Source organism: Emys orbicularis, chromosome 8, assembly GCF_028017835.1.
Source record: "Emys orbicularis isolate rEmyOrb1 chromosome 8, rEmyOrb1.hap1, whole genome shotgun sequence".
NCBI lineage: Eukaryota > Metazoa > Chordata > Testudines > Emydidae > Emys > Emys orbicularis.
The window spans coordinates 108,205,674-108,221,966 of record NC_088690.1 but is presented as its reverse complement, the minus strand read 5'-3'; the positions used below and the strand labels follow the sequence as shown (position 1 = coordinate 108,221,966).

Sequence of the window (16,293 nt, the reverse complement as noted above, 5' to 3'; positions counted from 1 at the left end):
TACCCTAGCTCTTGACTATGTTGGTAGTTCCTTAACCTCTATCAATTGCTACTTTTTGAAAGCTGAAGAATTGCTTAGAAAAAACCTGCACAGTAACAGAGATTTATAGAAGTTGTATACCCTATTCCATACTTGAAAGACACAGGATATTGGATATTTAAGATATAGTCATTAGGAATCACAATTGCAGTAATGAAGTGCCATTTTCAGTTTTTTCCAGGTTGCTTAGTAACAGGTGAGAATGACCTGCTCATGTGAGAATGGCTCAGTATAAACAGTGATTTGTCAATATGACTGCAGAATAGCCTACACTAGAATCACAGTCCAACGTGAGTCCACCATGGGACAAATGAAAAAGAACATAGTAAAGAAAATCCCCACCTCCCCCGAAAATGGACTAAACAACAAAATATAGATAACTATTAATGAGAGTATAAATATTCCATTCTGTTAGCTTCTGCTCCCAAAATCTTTTAGATGGATCCATTTGGCTTTGTTTGCTCAAATGAGGGGGGGGGGGAGCAGCAAGTGGGTACCTGTGGAAAACTATAGTGTTACAAACACTACAGATCAGATAGACAATATGGTACAAGCAGGATAAACTTGCATCTCTAAGTGAAATCCAGAGCATTGGTCTCCTAGCTGGTGAAGCATATCATTAGGACAGCTTGTTCTGAAGTAGAATAAGTAATGTGAACTTTTCAAGGAAATGCATATTTAAACACTAAAAAGGTAACAAATACTGAGCTACAAGAGATCAGAAAGAATGGGTAGGCCACTAAACTCACCCTCAACTACATGGGGAAAGAGGCTATTAAAAGAACAGTTTTTGTTGACAATCAAGACTGCAAGCACTGGTAGGGGCCAGCACCCAGTGAAGTTCAGGTACAGAAATCTTGACGCATTAGTTAAAAACAGTAACATGGGCAATTAATGTCGAAGTTCTGTCTTCCATGAGTTGGGGAATAACTACAGTAGAACCTCAGTCACAAACACTTTGAGAATGGAAGTTGTTTGTAACTCTGAAATGTTCATAACGCTGAACAAAATGTTATGGTTGTTCTTTCAAAAGTTTACAACTGGACATTGACTTAATACAGCTTTGAAACTTTACTATGCAGAAAAATTCTGCTTTCCTTTTTTTTGTTTTAGTAGTTCACGTTTAATACAGTACTGTATTCGTGTTTTTGTTTTTGGTCTCTGCTGTTGCCCAATTGTGTACTTATGGTTCCAAATGAGGTGTGAGGTTGCCTGGTCAGTTTGTAACTCTGGTGTTCTACTGTACTCGCAAAGATAAAGGGAGCCTTTTTTTTTATTATTATAAAAGTGAACCATTTAGGTATTAAATTTCAAAAGCCAAGAACCCTAAATGAAAAAGAAAGCCTTTATATAAAGGCAGATGGAAAGCGGAAAGCATTATAGGAAGTTACCTGTTTATAGACAATAGCACTGTTTTGTACTTTTACTGTATGGGAGAGTGTGAGAAAGTCGTACATGCTGGCCTTCCAAGCATAGTCAGCTTACAGTAAAGCCAACAGACTGCAGCAGCTGAATGGGCACAAACTGCTCTATTGCCTCTAAAGATACAATAAATCCAAAACCTCATCTCTTTGGAAGTAGGTGCACAAAGCTAAGTGATGGGATGTCTGACGTAAGGTCTTTTATCCCTGAATAACGGAATTTGTAATGAGTTACAGTAACTGGTATTTTAACTGTTCCATTACTTTCTCCTGTGAAATACTACTAATGCAACCTAGAAAACAGCAGCAGGTGAACCTCAGTCAACCCAGCATAGAGGAATTAAAAAGTGTACAGTGCTAATACAATTAAGTGGATTATGATTACTAAAGGACATTTTAATTCAAAAATGTAGCTGTACCTAACAAAAATGGACTCATTTCAGCCAGCCATGCACTAGGTCTGCAATAAACTCTAGTCACGGTTGTAGAAGGGAGGCCACATAACTTATGGAAGGGTGGCAGCACAGCCTACTGGAAAGAGCAATTGACTGGGATTCAGGAGATTTGAGTTCTATTCCAGGCTTTGACACTGACTGCTACCTGATCCTGGGCAAGTCACTTCACTTCTCTGCTCCTGTTTCCCCATCTGTAAAATGGGGATAACAACTTCCCTCCTTTGTAGAGAGCATTGAAAATCTGATGAAAAACATTATATATGAGTGATGTACTATAGCAGCTGGGGGGCAGAGGTCTGAACCAGAGGCATATTTCCCAGTTGAAATAATATAGCCAAACCATCATGACAGGAAAACATCTAAATTTTTAAAAGAGTCCTTGAAAAATCCACTTTGTACCACACAGAAAATTTTTTTAGAGGGATGCAACTTTTTTGCTCAATGACACATGCTAAAAAGTTCACGTGTAAAAAACATGCAAAACAGCTCAAAATTAAGTTTAAAGTTAGCATTGCCCAGACCAATACTTGGAAATTTTATATACACATATATATATACACACACACACACACACACATTATATATACACACACACACACACACACACACACACACACTCTCTCACTCTCCACCACTTGCCAATGGCAGAGGGGAAACCTTTCCACACAGGCCTCTACACAATACTAATAAATAAGCCACAAACTCCTTAAATGACTTGTATTCTGCAGAAGTTACATTTCTAGTCTCATTGTTGATAATAAACCTTTCCGAAGGCGAACCAACAGTAAATAGATGGAGCATTGTCAGCCAGTTTGTAGACAAAATCCAGTGCCTCTGCTGCGGTTCATAGTTTTGCCAACCAGCAAGAGCTAAACTAACTAGTGCTTTTGGTTGCTGCTATTTAGAATCAGAGCAGTAGTGGATCAAGAATGTTAATTTCATGCTATAGAGGCAGGCACAGGAGGATGTTCATAAGAGAAGAAACCCCAGAATATGAAGGAGAAGATAGAGTAGTGGAGACCTGCACCCCTCAGAGAAGACGAGAAGCTCTTGGCAGGGAAGAAATTAAACAGACCAATCAATAAATAAATGCTTACCCTACCTGCAGCTAGGAGCATGGGAGGGTGCAGCTTTCACTCTATCACCACACCTACTAGCTAAAGGCAGATATTAAAAAAGTAGTCCCACATAAGTAGGGCTCAGGGAGGGAAACTTGGTAGAAATCCCAACTTTCTCCCATCATCAGCACCTGAGGATAGCAGGGCTCAAGGCTTCTCATTAAGATGTTGCCCTTGGACCCCACTGACTGAGCTTCATGACATTTCATAATGTTCTCTGCCTAATAGGTATCTAGTAAGTTTTTCATACCCTGGCCCAAACACCACATTGCTATACAGTGCTGCTGGAGATACTAGGGGTATTGGGGGGTTATAATATTTCTGTGAAAGAACAAGGACTAACCTACACAGAGTTCTTCACTTTTTCAGAGCAATATACAACAGGTTGGAAGCTAGCTTCCCTATATTGCTGGAGTCAACAAGAAGCATCACTCAGCAGGTGAACACAAGAACCAGTCTCAAAAAAGAACTAATCTATTTAGTATTATTTTCACCAGAAGGTAATAAGTTTTAAAATTTACCCTTGCAGATCTGGATACAAGGGGGTCAAATAAAGGGACACCATGCGAGTTAAAAATTGAGTGCTTGGTATAGAGAAGATGGTTTTGATTTTACTTACATTCTAGACAAAAAAATTCAGACCCAGTTTATTTCACCATTTATTTGTTTTTTTAAAACTCCTGCTGGAATCCTGCACCATTGCGTAATGCATAATTTGCACAGAATTAATGTTTCCTGCAGAATTTTATTTTTTTCCCCAGTACTCCTGCCTGGCAGCGGGAGCCCCATTATTCTGTGTTATTTTGATATATAAAATATGTAGAATTTTAAAATACTGTATGCAGAATTTTTAGGCAAATTCTCCCAGGAGTACTTTTTGTCCAAAATAAGATGTACCATGGACTAAGCAGTTTCACTTTCAGGTTCTCCTGCTACTAGCACAAGGTTGTACCATGTGTTGCAAACACTACTGGGTAATGTTTGTTTTTACTGGCACATCTGCCTGTAAACTCAACATGAAAGCAGATCTCCAACCCTACTTGCCTTCTAAATACACAGAGTAAAAGCTTCAGAAAATTCATAGAAATTTGAATTACCATTAGGTTTTGTAAAATCCTAGGACACAATGCCCTCTCCCATCCCCCCACCCAAAATGCTGGTCCTAGTTCAGGCATAGGAAACTTCTGATCTGTGGTACTGGACCAGTGCCTGCAGAAGTTTACTGATCCTAAAACCATTTGCATTGATTCTGTAGTGCAGGGGTGGGCAAACTAAAGCTTACTTAAAGTAAACTTGCAGTTTAATATGACAGTCAGGTGCAGGGCCGGCTCCAGGCACCAGCCGAGCAAGCTTGTGCTTGGAGAGGCAGATTCTAAGGGGCGGCATTCCACCCAATCCTAGGGCGGCACGGCCATTTTTTTTGGGGGGGGGGGGTTCGCTGCTCCGGCCGCCCTGTAGTGGGCAGCAGTGCGGATGAGGGGAACACCCTGCTGGGAGCGGGCTGTGCACTCCGTCTGCCCCAGCCGGTGCCAGGTCTACAGCAAGCCCAGCAGGGCAGTCCACGTCCTTCCCTGCCCGCCGACCGGAGCGGCGCCCTCCCAGCAGGCAGCGCATTGGTCGGGGCCGCGTGGCGAGCGCCCCGCTGAAGCCCTGGCCACCCCCCGTCTCTCTCCCCCCGCTCCCTTCCCCTCCCCCCGCTATGTGGGGCACATCTGCAGCGCAGGGAGTCCCCCTGCACCCTGGCTCCGGCCGCCCCGCAGGTTCACCCCCCTCCCCCCGCTTTGCCGCTCCGCAGGTTTGTTTTTTGTCTTTTTTGTTTTGCTTGGGGCAGCAAAAAAGCCAAAGCCAGCCCTGGTCGGGTATAACATCTGGGTGGGGAAATTGAATGCAGGGCCATGAATGTAGGGCTGGGGTGCAGGAGGGAGTGCAGTGTGCAGGAAGGGGCTCAGGGCAAGGGGTTGGGGTGCAGGAGGGGTGCGGCGGGGGCTCAGGGCAGGGGGTTAGGGGTGCAGGCTCCGACCCAGCACTGCTTACCTCGAGCAGCTCCGGGGTGGCACCAGCACGCAGCAGGACTAAGGCAGGCTCCCTGCCTGCCCTGGCCCCATGCCAAATCCCAGAAGTGGCCAGCATGTCCAGCAGTGGCTCCTGGGGGTGGGGTGGGGCAGGACAGGACAGGACAGGCAGCTCCACCATGCTCGGCCTTCACCTGCGGGTACCACCCCTAAAGCTCCCATTGACTGTGGATCCCCGTTCCAGGCCAATGGGAGCTGCGGGGGGCGGTGCCTGCAGGCAAGGGCAGCGCACTGAGCCCTCTGCCTCCAGGGGCCACAGGGACGTGGTGCCAGCCGCTTCCAGGAGCGGTGCAGAGCCAGGGCCAGGGCAGGCAGGCAGCCTGCCTGAGCCCTGCTGCGCCATGGGGCTGGCAATTCCACAGGCTGAACTGAAAGCCCTGACGGGCCAGATCTGGCACGCGGGCCGTAGTTTGCCTCCCCTGCTCTAGTGTTTCTAGTCCTGAAAGTTCACAAGATATTTGAGCCTAGAAGCATGAGGTATCAGTTTATTAAGATAGTCAATATTTTCTGTGTACCATGTGCTAATTTAAGTACTTCAATACTCCTATAAGTCAGCTTTTTTCAGTATTTGTACCTTTTCTGCAGTTCCCTCAACCAACCAAAGTGAGAGTGGCTATTGCTAGGTTATTGCCATAATAACCAGTTGTTTTGACAGTCAAGAGCAGCTTCAATGGCTCAATGAAGAGAAGAAAAATCATTCATCAATAGGTCCACAATTTTTCCATCTGGATTCATTGGGCCATTGCAGCTTCTTCTAAATATAGACACAGGTCTTATTTCAGTCCTGTTTTATTGTTAACACAAGTAACCCCTCAGATTTCACTTTAAGAGGGAACTAAGTAGCAATACAAATGTTAGAGTTAAGTATGAATGCTAAGAGAGATTGACAAAATTAGCATTGGACAAACATATGGAAAAATCGTTTTAGTATGTTAGGCAACATGCACACTTTAAAAAAAAAAAAAAGCAGGTTATCCTGACCATCTTGCTCTTGTCCTCACTTCAATGCTGGCATGACTTTAGACATGCAAAAAATGTTTTTGCCATTTGAAAACAGGATTCCAGAAGTTTTGAAATGGGTGTGTGACAGTCTGTACCCTATATTCACCCCTTTTACAAGATTATGATAAATTTTGTGCAGGATGTGCCTTGTGAGATCATTTGAGAGTGATCATTGTTGTCCTGGAGGGATGTGTATGGCAGCATTGTGTGTAGTGTTGTGGAATTCTACTGTGATGTTGCTGGGACATGTTCCAGGTCTGGAGAGCAGTCGTGGGCCAGCTCCACGGAGACAGGGGGTGGCCGACACCTCAGTCAGGTGTCAAATGGCGTCTGGTGGACCATCGCATGGTTGAGTGGCTGTTCTTTGGCAGGAAAGAAGGTGTAGGAGGGGGAGAGAAATCTACATTTTGACAAAAACAGATTGGGGCTCTCATCACAGATTGTCTCCTGGACCTCAGCTGGGGATGATTCTTGAAGAGAAAGAACTAAAAGGGAGAGCAGATGCCCCAAATTCTCTCTTCCTTTCTCTCTCTATCCACAGCATTGACAAGACCTGAGGAACAAGGAAGCAGCATTGGAATGGGGGAGGGATTCTGACTGAAAGACATTCAGCCAGCAAGACTGAAAAATGTAGTGAGAGACCTTTGCTTTGAATTCACTTTGCTTGTTAAGTTAGGCATTAGTTGCATTTTACTTGTAGTCACTTAAAATCTATCCATCTGTAATTATTAAATTTGTTTTATTTAAAACAGTATGTTTAGGAAACCCCATTTGGGATAACTGGATTTGTGCAGATCATTTTCTATTAATAAAATGACAGATTTTACATGAGCATGCATTGTCCAGGAGAGAGCTGGATAGTATAAGACCCAGACTTTCCCCAGAAGTGTGTGACTTGGAATTTCCTAGTCTTGTTCTGCAGTGTAATTCATGAGGGGCTGGCTATAGCACTCACACAATACAACTGGGAGTAAAATGCTAGAGACTGTGTTTGAGCAGACCAGGAGTGGTAGCTCTCAGAGCAAAGCAATGTAAAAGGCTCCCCATGTTGGAGAACTGAGTAGAGACAGCTGTTCATCAGTTCAGATTGTACCCTGGGTAACTTCACAGTGCATAACACTGTTTTTTCCTTCATCTAATAGTTAGCACAATAGCACTAATAAATTAAATTGGAACCAAAGTGGTGTGGGATACGACCGAAGATGCAAGATAGTGACCAAAGTTAAGAGGGTGATTTTAAAGGGTAATCTTAAGCATATCGTTCCAAATGTGTAGGATATTGGGGGTGGCTCCAAAAATATTTTTAAAAGTTGGGGGGGGGCATGATTCAGAAGAGTTTGAGAACCCCTGCTGTAGTATCAGATGCATTCATTTAATAGTTTGTGTTTAATATCTGACCTCTCTTTTTTCCTAGTCAAGGCAGCTGGAGACATTTCCAACACAGCAGCTTTAGTTGAAACAATTCTGACTGATATTTTAATGCAATGCTAAAGATTTTCAATACCAATCAGTCAATTAAAATGCATGTCAATAACTGTACACATGCCCATACTTTGTGAAAAAAGTCTTATTACATAAATGACACCAAAGATGAAGTGCAAGGAACGCAGTAGCTGACACATACATGCACAGGGCAGCATCACTTGTCATAAGATCTGAGAACTACTCCATTTTAATCCACCTTCTGACTTCTCCTTCAACTTCCCACCTGCCATGTCACTTAAAAATACGCAGCGAAAAAGGCTTGGGTTATGTCACTGGAAAGCTGCAGCAGTTAGTTTACAAGTGTTTCGTAACTCATCCAACAGGGCCTGTCATGTGTCAATTTCAGCAGCTCTTGCTCAAAGTCACCAAGGTTAAAGGCCAAAAACCAAACAACTATCCCTATAGTTTGAGAAACTAGCCCTTTAAACTGGGACTTTCTTTAACCAGTGTTCCTGTGTATAATTTGGTATACACAATGTGCAAGGGGAAAGCACAACCTCAATTAGCATGTGTTTTCAGTAGAGTTCTCAACTATCTGCAGCAGGTGACATGTGCTAAAGCCATCCTGTGAGGTGTTTTTCTGCAGCATGAACTGAAATGTTAAAACCTTTTCCTATTTTGGTCTAAATTTCAGCCTTAAGAATGCTGTTTGATAACACTGAGCTAAAGGAGGTAAACTCAACACAGTGAGTCTTTAAAGTAGTTCACATTATTTCTAGCAACCTTTGTGGAAGTTTGAGACTAAAGTGAATTTAGTTATTTCCCCTGAGAGAGCTTGTAGCCTGGTTTGGTACTTTAACAAACAGATAAGAACATCATGACTACAGTTCCTAGGCAAATAATGGACTTTTTAAAATTAATTTTCAGAAATTTTAGTAGATTTTAAAAACAGATAAAGTTTAAATTTGTGTCATTACTATCCTTGCCAGTCACCATCTAAAGTGATACCATGGCTGCAGCAGAACGGACAGATAGCCAATTGAGGACTAGTGAACTATTATACAAAAAAAAAAATGTCCTCTTATCACTAACAGACACGATAAGACACTATTTTTGTACCTTTATTAGTTTTGCTGCTTTTGTAGCTGCCCGGGACCATGAAAGGGTGCATGCAAAGGATTCTTTGCTATGTCATTCCACATTAGGGCACCTACAAAAGATTGCCAAATGATTTATGTCTTGCCAGGGAGTTTGGGCATGTCAAGAACACATGGAAGCAAAGAAAGGGAAAATACTTGCCACATCTTCTAGCTTTCAAGTTGGTTACATTAAGTATTAATGTAAAATCACCAAGTCAGACACTGAAGGTTTCCCCATCTTCCTACTAAGCTAAGACCTTATGATAACCGATTTAATCAAGAGACTTGAAATGTATTACTTTCTAGCAACTTCTAACACAGGAAAATAAGTAAATGGGTATATTTTGCATGCTTACATGTTATAAGATATTTATAAATTGCTCTTAAGGCATATTAATCTGAGGGATACATTTTAATGTTTAAAGCACACTTCTGATACCTGGGAACATAGATGTATGAATTCCCCCCCCACACACAATAGTATTGCTCTGTTTCAGGCAGCTCTTTAGTTATCCAACTACTTAAAGGAAACTTGCAGCTTAATATGACATTCAGGTGTAACTGGGTAGAACAAGCAGCTGCACTTTAGACATTTTGCTGCAAGTCATGACTTGATTTTACTTCAAGTCAGAGAAATGCATAGTATCTTCTGAAAGATGTGAAGTGTGAACATTCTACCACAGTCAACAACAACTGCCATATACATCTGAGAATCTAAGTCAGTCAGCAAATATGCAGTCTACTCTCATCTTCCCTGAAATCCTATTTGAGAACCTAGCATGTTTTCTTAACCCCTTTTGCCCATGAATAAGTGAAGTGACTGATTTAGTGTACAGAAGATGCAATTTTCTAGAGAAAGTAAGCCTCAGTAGCTGAAACACAGCTGAGAAGATATGCATAGTGGCCTAACATACATTCCAAATGATTTTATTTATACCAACTAGAAGTTACAATGTTCAGGGCTTGGTAGCCTCTACATTTCCTAAAGCAGTCATTTGTCTGTGAAAGGACAGGCCTGACAAAATAGCAGACTGGAAACATAGCTGTTTGCTGCAAACACTCCTCACATCCAAATAGGAAGATGCCACTTCCTTCACATGGAATACATTATATACATAATGCTTAATGCAGATGTCTCACCACACAGATAACATCCACATACCAGTAATTCCAAGTACAATCTTACAAACTAACTCTATGGAAGGCATCCAAAGTGATGAACAGTAATACAGGTAGGGCTTTCACAATCAAGTCAGTCTGGGGCCTCGCAAGTGACTGGGAGCTCTTCAGACACACTATTCTATACACAGTTCTGCGTTTAATCCCAGCTCCACCGTTGTCTTGCTGTGTGACCTTGGATAAATCATTTAATGCCACAGAGAGGAGAGTGTTACCCCATCTGCAAAGGAGGGGTGAAACTTATCCTCTTTTGTACGATGCAGAGATTTACAGGTGACTAAGGCTACACAAATGCCAAGTATTATCCTCTCGACGGGTGGGTATTTTTCCATGCCACCTTAACCCAGGAAGAAACTCTGCAGCCTAGCTACCTCATGTGGGCATTTTACATATTTGATAGAATACACAGGCTACGTAAAGCACAGAACAAAGCTTGCAGCTTTGTATCTAGCCTTACACAATGAAGTTTCGTTCTCTTCTGTTTGGGTCCCTCCTCTGAACTCCCCCTCCCCCTTTTAAATGTTTGCTTTCAGCGAGAACACTATTGTCCACGGTTCCAACAACGGTTACTCATTTCTACAGCGTCACTCCTTTCCGTACGGCGAGAGGCAGGTTCTGTTCACATCCATGATGCCAAACACACAAGGGGTTTCAAAGCAAAGGAACCGCTTCGTGAAACGGTTTTGCGGTTCTAGCCCAAACTGCTCGAGGTTTACTGTCCCCACAGACAGCGCAGGCAGCCCCCTTCTCCGGCCTGTGTGCATGGGGCACTCTGATCCCTGCAGGTCAGGAAGCTGCGGGAGCCCCCCCCCCCCCCACCGTCCTCCTCCCCGAGTGAATTACAGCCCCCCCCCGTTCCCACAGACACCACCCCGACTCCCCTCCCCCGGGTGACTTACAGCCCCGCCCCCCCGTTCCCACATACACCACCCCGACTTCCCCCCCCCCGGTGACTTACAGCCCCGCCCCCCCGTCCCCACATACGCCACCCCGACTCCCCCCCCGGTGACTTACAGCCCCGCCCCCCCGTTCCCACATACGCCACCCCGACTCCCCCCCCGTGACTTACAGCCCCACACCCCCGTTCCCACATACGCCACCCCGACTCCCCCCCACCGGTGACTTACAGCCCCGCCCCCTCCGTTCCCACAGACACCACATCGACCCCCCTCCCCGGTGACATACAGCCACGGGCCACCGCCGTTGGAGCTCCCCACAGGGGCACAGACGCGGGGGACAGACCCCCCCACACACTTTGCCGGGCCTGGGGGGAGATAACACCAGCTTCCTCCCCTCTATTTGTTGCCCATCCCGCCAAGAAGCTCCGAGCCCCCCGGCTCAGCCGGCCTGGGCGAGCCCGGCCCGCGCGTGTCTGTGACGCTGGGAGTGGGAGGTGGCGCAACCGTCCCGGGAAGGAGGTGAGGCCGTTCGCAGCCGCCCCCATCCCAGCAGCCCGAAGGAGAGGCCGCGGCCGGCCCCCTCCCCCGTTACCTGCGGACGGAGCGGGACTGGAGCAGGAGGCTTCGCTACAGGCCGGCTGGGGAATGGAAAGACCTCACGCAACGGCGTGCTCACCCGCCGGCTACATATATCCGGCGCGCAGCCTAACCCCGCCGCAACCCGCCAGCCAATCACTGAGCGCCGCACTTCCCTGCTCGGACGCCGTTTGGCCAGTGCTGCAAAAAAGGGCGGTACTTGTTTGAGTGGCAGCCAACCCACCCTATCCCACTGCCTTGAGGCAGGCGGCCGTTAATGTGAGCGACGTAAGTACCAGCTAACAGACGTTGCAGTTTCAGCCACAGAGGTGGGACAAAGCTCAACTGACTCCCCCGCTGGCCAATGAGGCGACGCACCTCTCGCTATTAGGTGAGAGTTGGAGGAGGCGGGGACTCAGATGCCCTAGTAGCGTGGTTGAGCCGTACAGCGGCGTCCTTGAAATCTAGCAAGGTAAACCCCGTTTTAGATAGGGGCGGCACTCAATCCGGCACTGAGCGCGATAACCAATTAGGGAGCATGACTGGGCGTGACTGACAGGCCGGAGACTAGAGCCTCTTAAAGGGAAACGCACGACTAAGAAAGGGGCTGCCCTTCCCCAGCCAGCAGACAGCGCACCCCCTGCTGGAGGGAAGGGCTGCCTGCTCCCCATCCCGCCCCAGGCTGCTGCAAGCCCACTGAGCCTGCCACGGCTATCCCAGCCTGCAGCACCAGGGCCCAGGCCTCCCCCCAGCCTCCTGGGCCCCAGCAGCAGCCCAGGCCAGTGGCCCCTGCCCCCTTGGCTCCAAGGGACCCTCTACACAGCCAGGGATCTGCACAGAGCCCAGCACGCCGAGAACCCGCTGAACCCGCCTCGCTCAGCCTCCGGACCCCTGCACGGCCCAATCACCCACTGACCCTGCCACATCCAGCCTCCGGACCCCTGCATGGCCAGCCTCCCTCAGCCTCCAGATCCAGCACGGCCCAGTCACCCGCTGAACCCGCCTCGCTCAGCGTCTGGACCCCTGCACGGCCCAGTCACCCCTGACCCCGCCACATCCAGCCTCCAGATCCCTGAACGGCCAGCCTCCCGCTGGGCCCTAGCCTCCCTCAGCCTCCAGATCCTGCACGGCCCAGTCACCCGCTGAACCCGCCTTGCTCAGCGTCTGGACCCCTGCATGGCCAGCCTCCCGCTGGGCCCCAACCTCGCTCAGCCTCCGGACCCCTGCACGGCCCAGTCACCCACTGACCCCGCCACATCCAGCCTCCAGACCCCTGAACGGCCAGCCTCCCGCTGGGCCCTAGCCTCCCTCAGCCTCCAGATCCTGCACGGCCCAGTCACCCGCTGAACCCGCCTCGCTCAGCCTCCGGACCCCTGCACGGCCAGCCTCCCGCTGGGCCCCAGCCTCCCTCAGCCTCCAGATCCAGCACGGCCCAGTCACCCACTGACCCCGCGACATCCAGCCTCCAGACCCCAGCATGGCAGCCTCCCGCTGGGCCCCGGCCTCCCTCAGCCTCCAGATCCAGCACGGCCCAGTCACCCACTGAACCCACCACGTCCAGCCTCCGGACCCCTGCACGGCCCAGTCACCCGCTGAACCCGCCTTGCTCAGCCTCCAGATCCAGCACGGCCCAGTCACCCGCTGAACCCACCACGTCCAGCCTCCGGATCCCTGCACGGCCCAGTCACCCGCTGAACCCGCCTCGCTCAGCCTCCGGACCCCTGCACGGCCAGCCTCCCGCTGGGCCCCGGCCTCCTCCAGATCCAGCACAGCCCAGTCACCCGCTGAACCTGCCTCGCTCAGCCTCCCGCTGGGCCCAGGCCTCGCACGGTCTCCATACCACAGTATGGCCCACACAGGTGTTGCCGCCTGTCTTCATCTAGGCACGTGTGCTGCACTGATTATCATGGTATCTCAGTGCTTTTTCCCACCATCCCAGTCTCCCTGGAAGAGTCCTGTTGCTGCTCCACTTTGTGCAAAGCACTAAATCGTCTCCATTCCCATTTAGTTCCTTGGGGCTGTCACAATGTGTAATTCAGTATCAAGGTTCAGTAGTGCCATCGCCCTTGGGGCTGATACTGCATCCTCTAAAAGGTTCTGACCCAGGGCTCCCTGGGTTTACCAAGCCCTACCAGCTTGTGAGGCAGGTGTGCTCGAACTTCACTGCTCCCTTAACCCACTGGGAAAGGGAAGGGCCTGCTCTTAAGAATTTTCAGCATAGGAATATGATAAAATCCATTCCCATTAGACACCAAACTCCATCCTGGGAATTTCCCAGCAAACATCCCAAGTGACAAGTCCGCTTGGATATCAGATCAGTAAAGGTCACCCGCTATGATCAGTGAGAAAAGCACAGACTGGATATCTATGCTCACCTCAAACAGAGTTGAGTGCAGGAGCACCTGGATGAGAAGACAAATAGCTTAGTTCACCTGTTTGTACATTAGCATTCTTCTTTCACAATTTCTTACCGAAATAAATAGAGAAATCAATCCACCTGAAACTTGCTCTTAGAGTTTTGATAAGAAACAAGTCACCAAAATGAGCCTGGAGTTGAGGTTTTTTGCATTGCCTTTTCAGTTCTCTACCCTAAAAATATCACTGTCCAAGTGGAAAGAGATGCCCAGTTACTGATCCATCACATAAAATCCAAGTCGCATTGCATTCCGTCACTTGAAAGGATTAAAGAGCCCCATAAGGTAACAGCAGCTTTCATATCACATCCCTACTTTAACAAAGTAAAAGCCGTCAGTGCTTGAGGTCAGTTTCCTAAAGCATGTGTTTGTTTTTGCTGTACCTCAGCAAGTCTGTGGAGGTGGTGGACAGGGGGCGGACAATTGCTCGGACCGAATTGACTCTTCTTCCAAAGGACCAAAATTTCCCTTCACCTACATCCTGTGCAAACCAACTAAATCAAAGGTGTTGTCAGAGCGAGGGTAACATCTGACCCTATAGCAGGGACATAATGCCTCTTGTTCCCCTAGCGGGCAGTCTTTTAAGAAGCCATTGTGTAAGCCTCTTCCCCTCTTCTCTTGTACGGAGATTTACAGCTGGCATTATGCCATCCTCAGCATTAATATTCCCCCCCCCTTTTTTTTTTTTGCTATTTATATCCTGAGCCACATTGCAAGCTGCCAGCTCATAAATCAGTAGCAAGGCCTTTGCAGACTTTAATACAAGCCAAGGGACAGCCGTGTAAAATAACCCCTCTCCCAGCCCCACAGTTGGGACACTTGTGATACAGATTCAGAGAGGCACACGGCACAGTGCAGCAGCGTGGTCTCTCGATTAACCCCCGTTCTTATAAAAACGATCACATCAGCACCTACTTTTACAGCAGTGAAACAAGACAACATTTTCATGTGCAGTGAAATGGCATCCGTCCTGACCCCTGTGCTACTGGGCCTCAAGGCTGGTATCATCTTCCACCCTGCCTCCCTTGAGGTGGGCCCATGTCCAGCTAATTCAGTGAGAGTCATGACTGGCAACTGGAACCTGCTGTTAAGCTTGATTCAAAGAACAATTGCTTTAAGAAGCAACTTAGCTTGCTCTGGCCAAGGGCCTGCAGGAGACGCTCCCCATTCAGATTATTTATCCAACTGAAGCTTGGTGCTCTTACAAGGGAGGGGTGAGCCAGGCACACAGTGGTCAGTTGCTGCCTGTAACTCCCTCCTACACAGTGCACTTCCTGTCTTGTCCCACACAGCTCTGCCAACGCACCTCATTCCTGCCCTGCAGCAGGCTTGCTATTCCAGTCCTCAGCTCCCCATGCACGGCTCAGCCAGTTCATCTAATCCAACCTGCCACGCCCCTTTCTATTCCAGTCCTGGGCTCCTCAGACAGCTCGACCAATGCATCTCAATCCTGATCTGTCACACTTTCAACACCGATTATCCTGGAATCTCTACACCACTGCCCATGCCTCTCAGTCCCACTGTGCAGCACCTCCTTCCCATCACACCCTACTCTCAAATTTACAACGCAGATTTCTTTCACTCCATTTCTTCAAAAGATTAATTTAATGCAGTGTATTGGGATGGGGGCCAAAGACAGGAACCACCAGCTCACTAGCCAGAGCTTGGGAGATACACCTCTACCCCGATATAACGCTGTCCTCAGGAGCCAAAAAATCTTACCACGTTATAGGTGAAACCGCGTTATATCGAACTTGCTTTGATCTGCTGGAGTGCGCAGCCCCGCCCCCCCGGAGCGCTGCTTTACCGCGTTATATCGGGTTGCGTTATATCAGGGTAGAGGTGTACTTGCAATTCCAGTGTTCCCAGCTGGATTTTTGTCTGTCATTTCACCCGACCTATTCTAAAGCAGAAAAACCAGAGCACCTATCCGGCTTTCACTCAATGCTCTACCCCATGCTGGTCAGGGTTCTGCTCCTATACAGTTTAATAACCTCTTACAACTCATTGGCTGAAGGATGATTTCCTGAAGCAACCAAGCCAAGCCAGCTCCCTCCAGCCCATTAGGCATCTAATCCTCACTTATCTCCCCACCAGTGAGACCTTCTCCCAGCCACCAGCACCCTTTTTATTCCAGTGCTGAGGACTACCACTTTAATCTCCAGGGTGCATGTGGCTCTGTACTAAGGATGGTGGAATTCCCCAACAGCTGTTAAGTATCCACCATTGATTAGAACTTTCCCAATTGTTTCACCAACTTCTTTCTTTAACACCCCCGCCCCCACCCTCCTTTTAAATCTCTTTTCTTTTAGCAGGTACTTCTATTGCTGTCTCTCACACACATTCTTATGGAGCAGTTTGTCCAGCAAGTTCAGCTGGGAGAAAGTCTCCTTTCCCCAAACCCAATCAGATTCTCAGCATCTGCTCTTGACATCAGCTTTAATCCATTTCCTAATTAGGAGTGAAAGCTCTTTCATTATTTAAAAAAAAATAAAAGAACAGGAATACTTGTGGCACCTTAGAGACTAACAAATGTATTTGAGCATAAGCTTTC

General features: G+C 47.6%; 1 protein-coding gene across 2 annotated transcripts in view; it reads right to left on the bottom strand.

Moving 5' to 3' along the window:
* G3BP1 (G3BP stress granule assembly factor 1) overlaps window positions 1-11,450 on the bottom strand; it is a 37,483-nt gene extending 26,033 nt beyond the window's left edge. For both annotated transcript variants that reach the window (XM_065408908.1, XM_065408909.1), the window contains exon 1: window positions 11,342-11,450. The gene's annotated coding sequence lies outside the window, so the exon portion shown is untranslated. The remainder of the gene's footprint in view (window positions 1-11,341) is intronic.
* Between the last annotated feature and the right edge of the window lie 4,843 nt (window positions 11,451-16,293).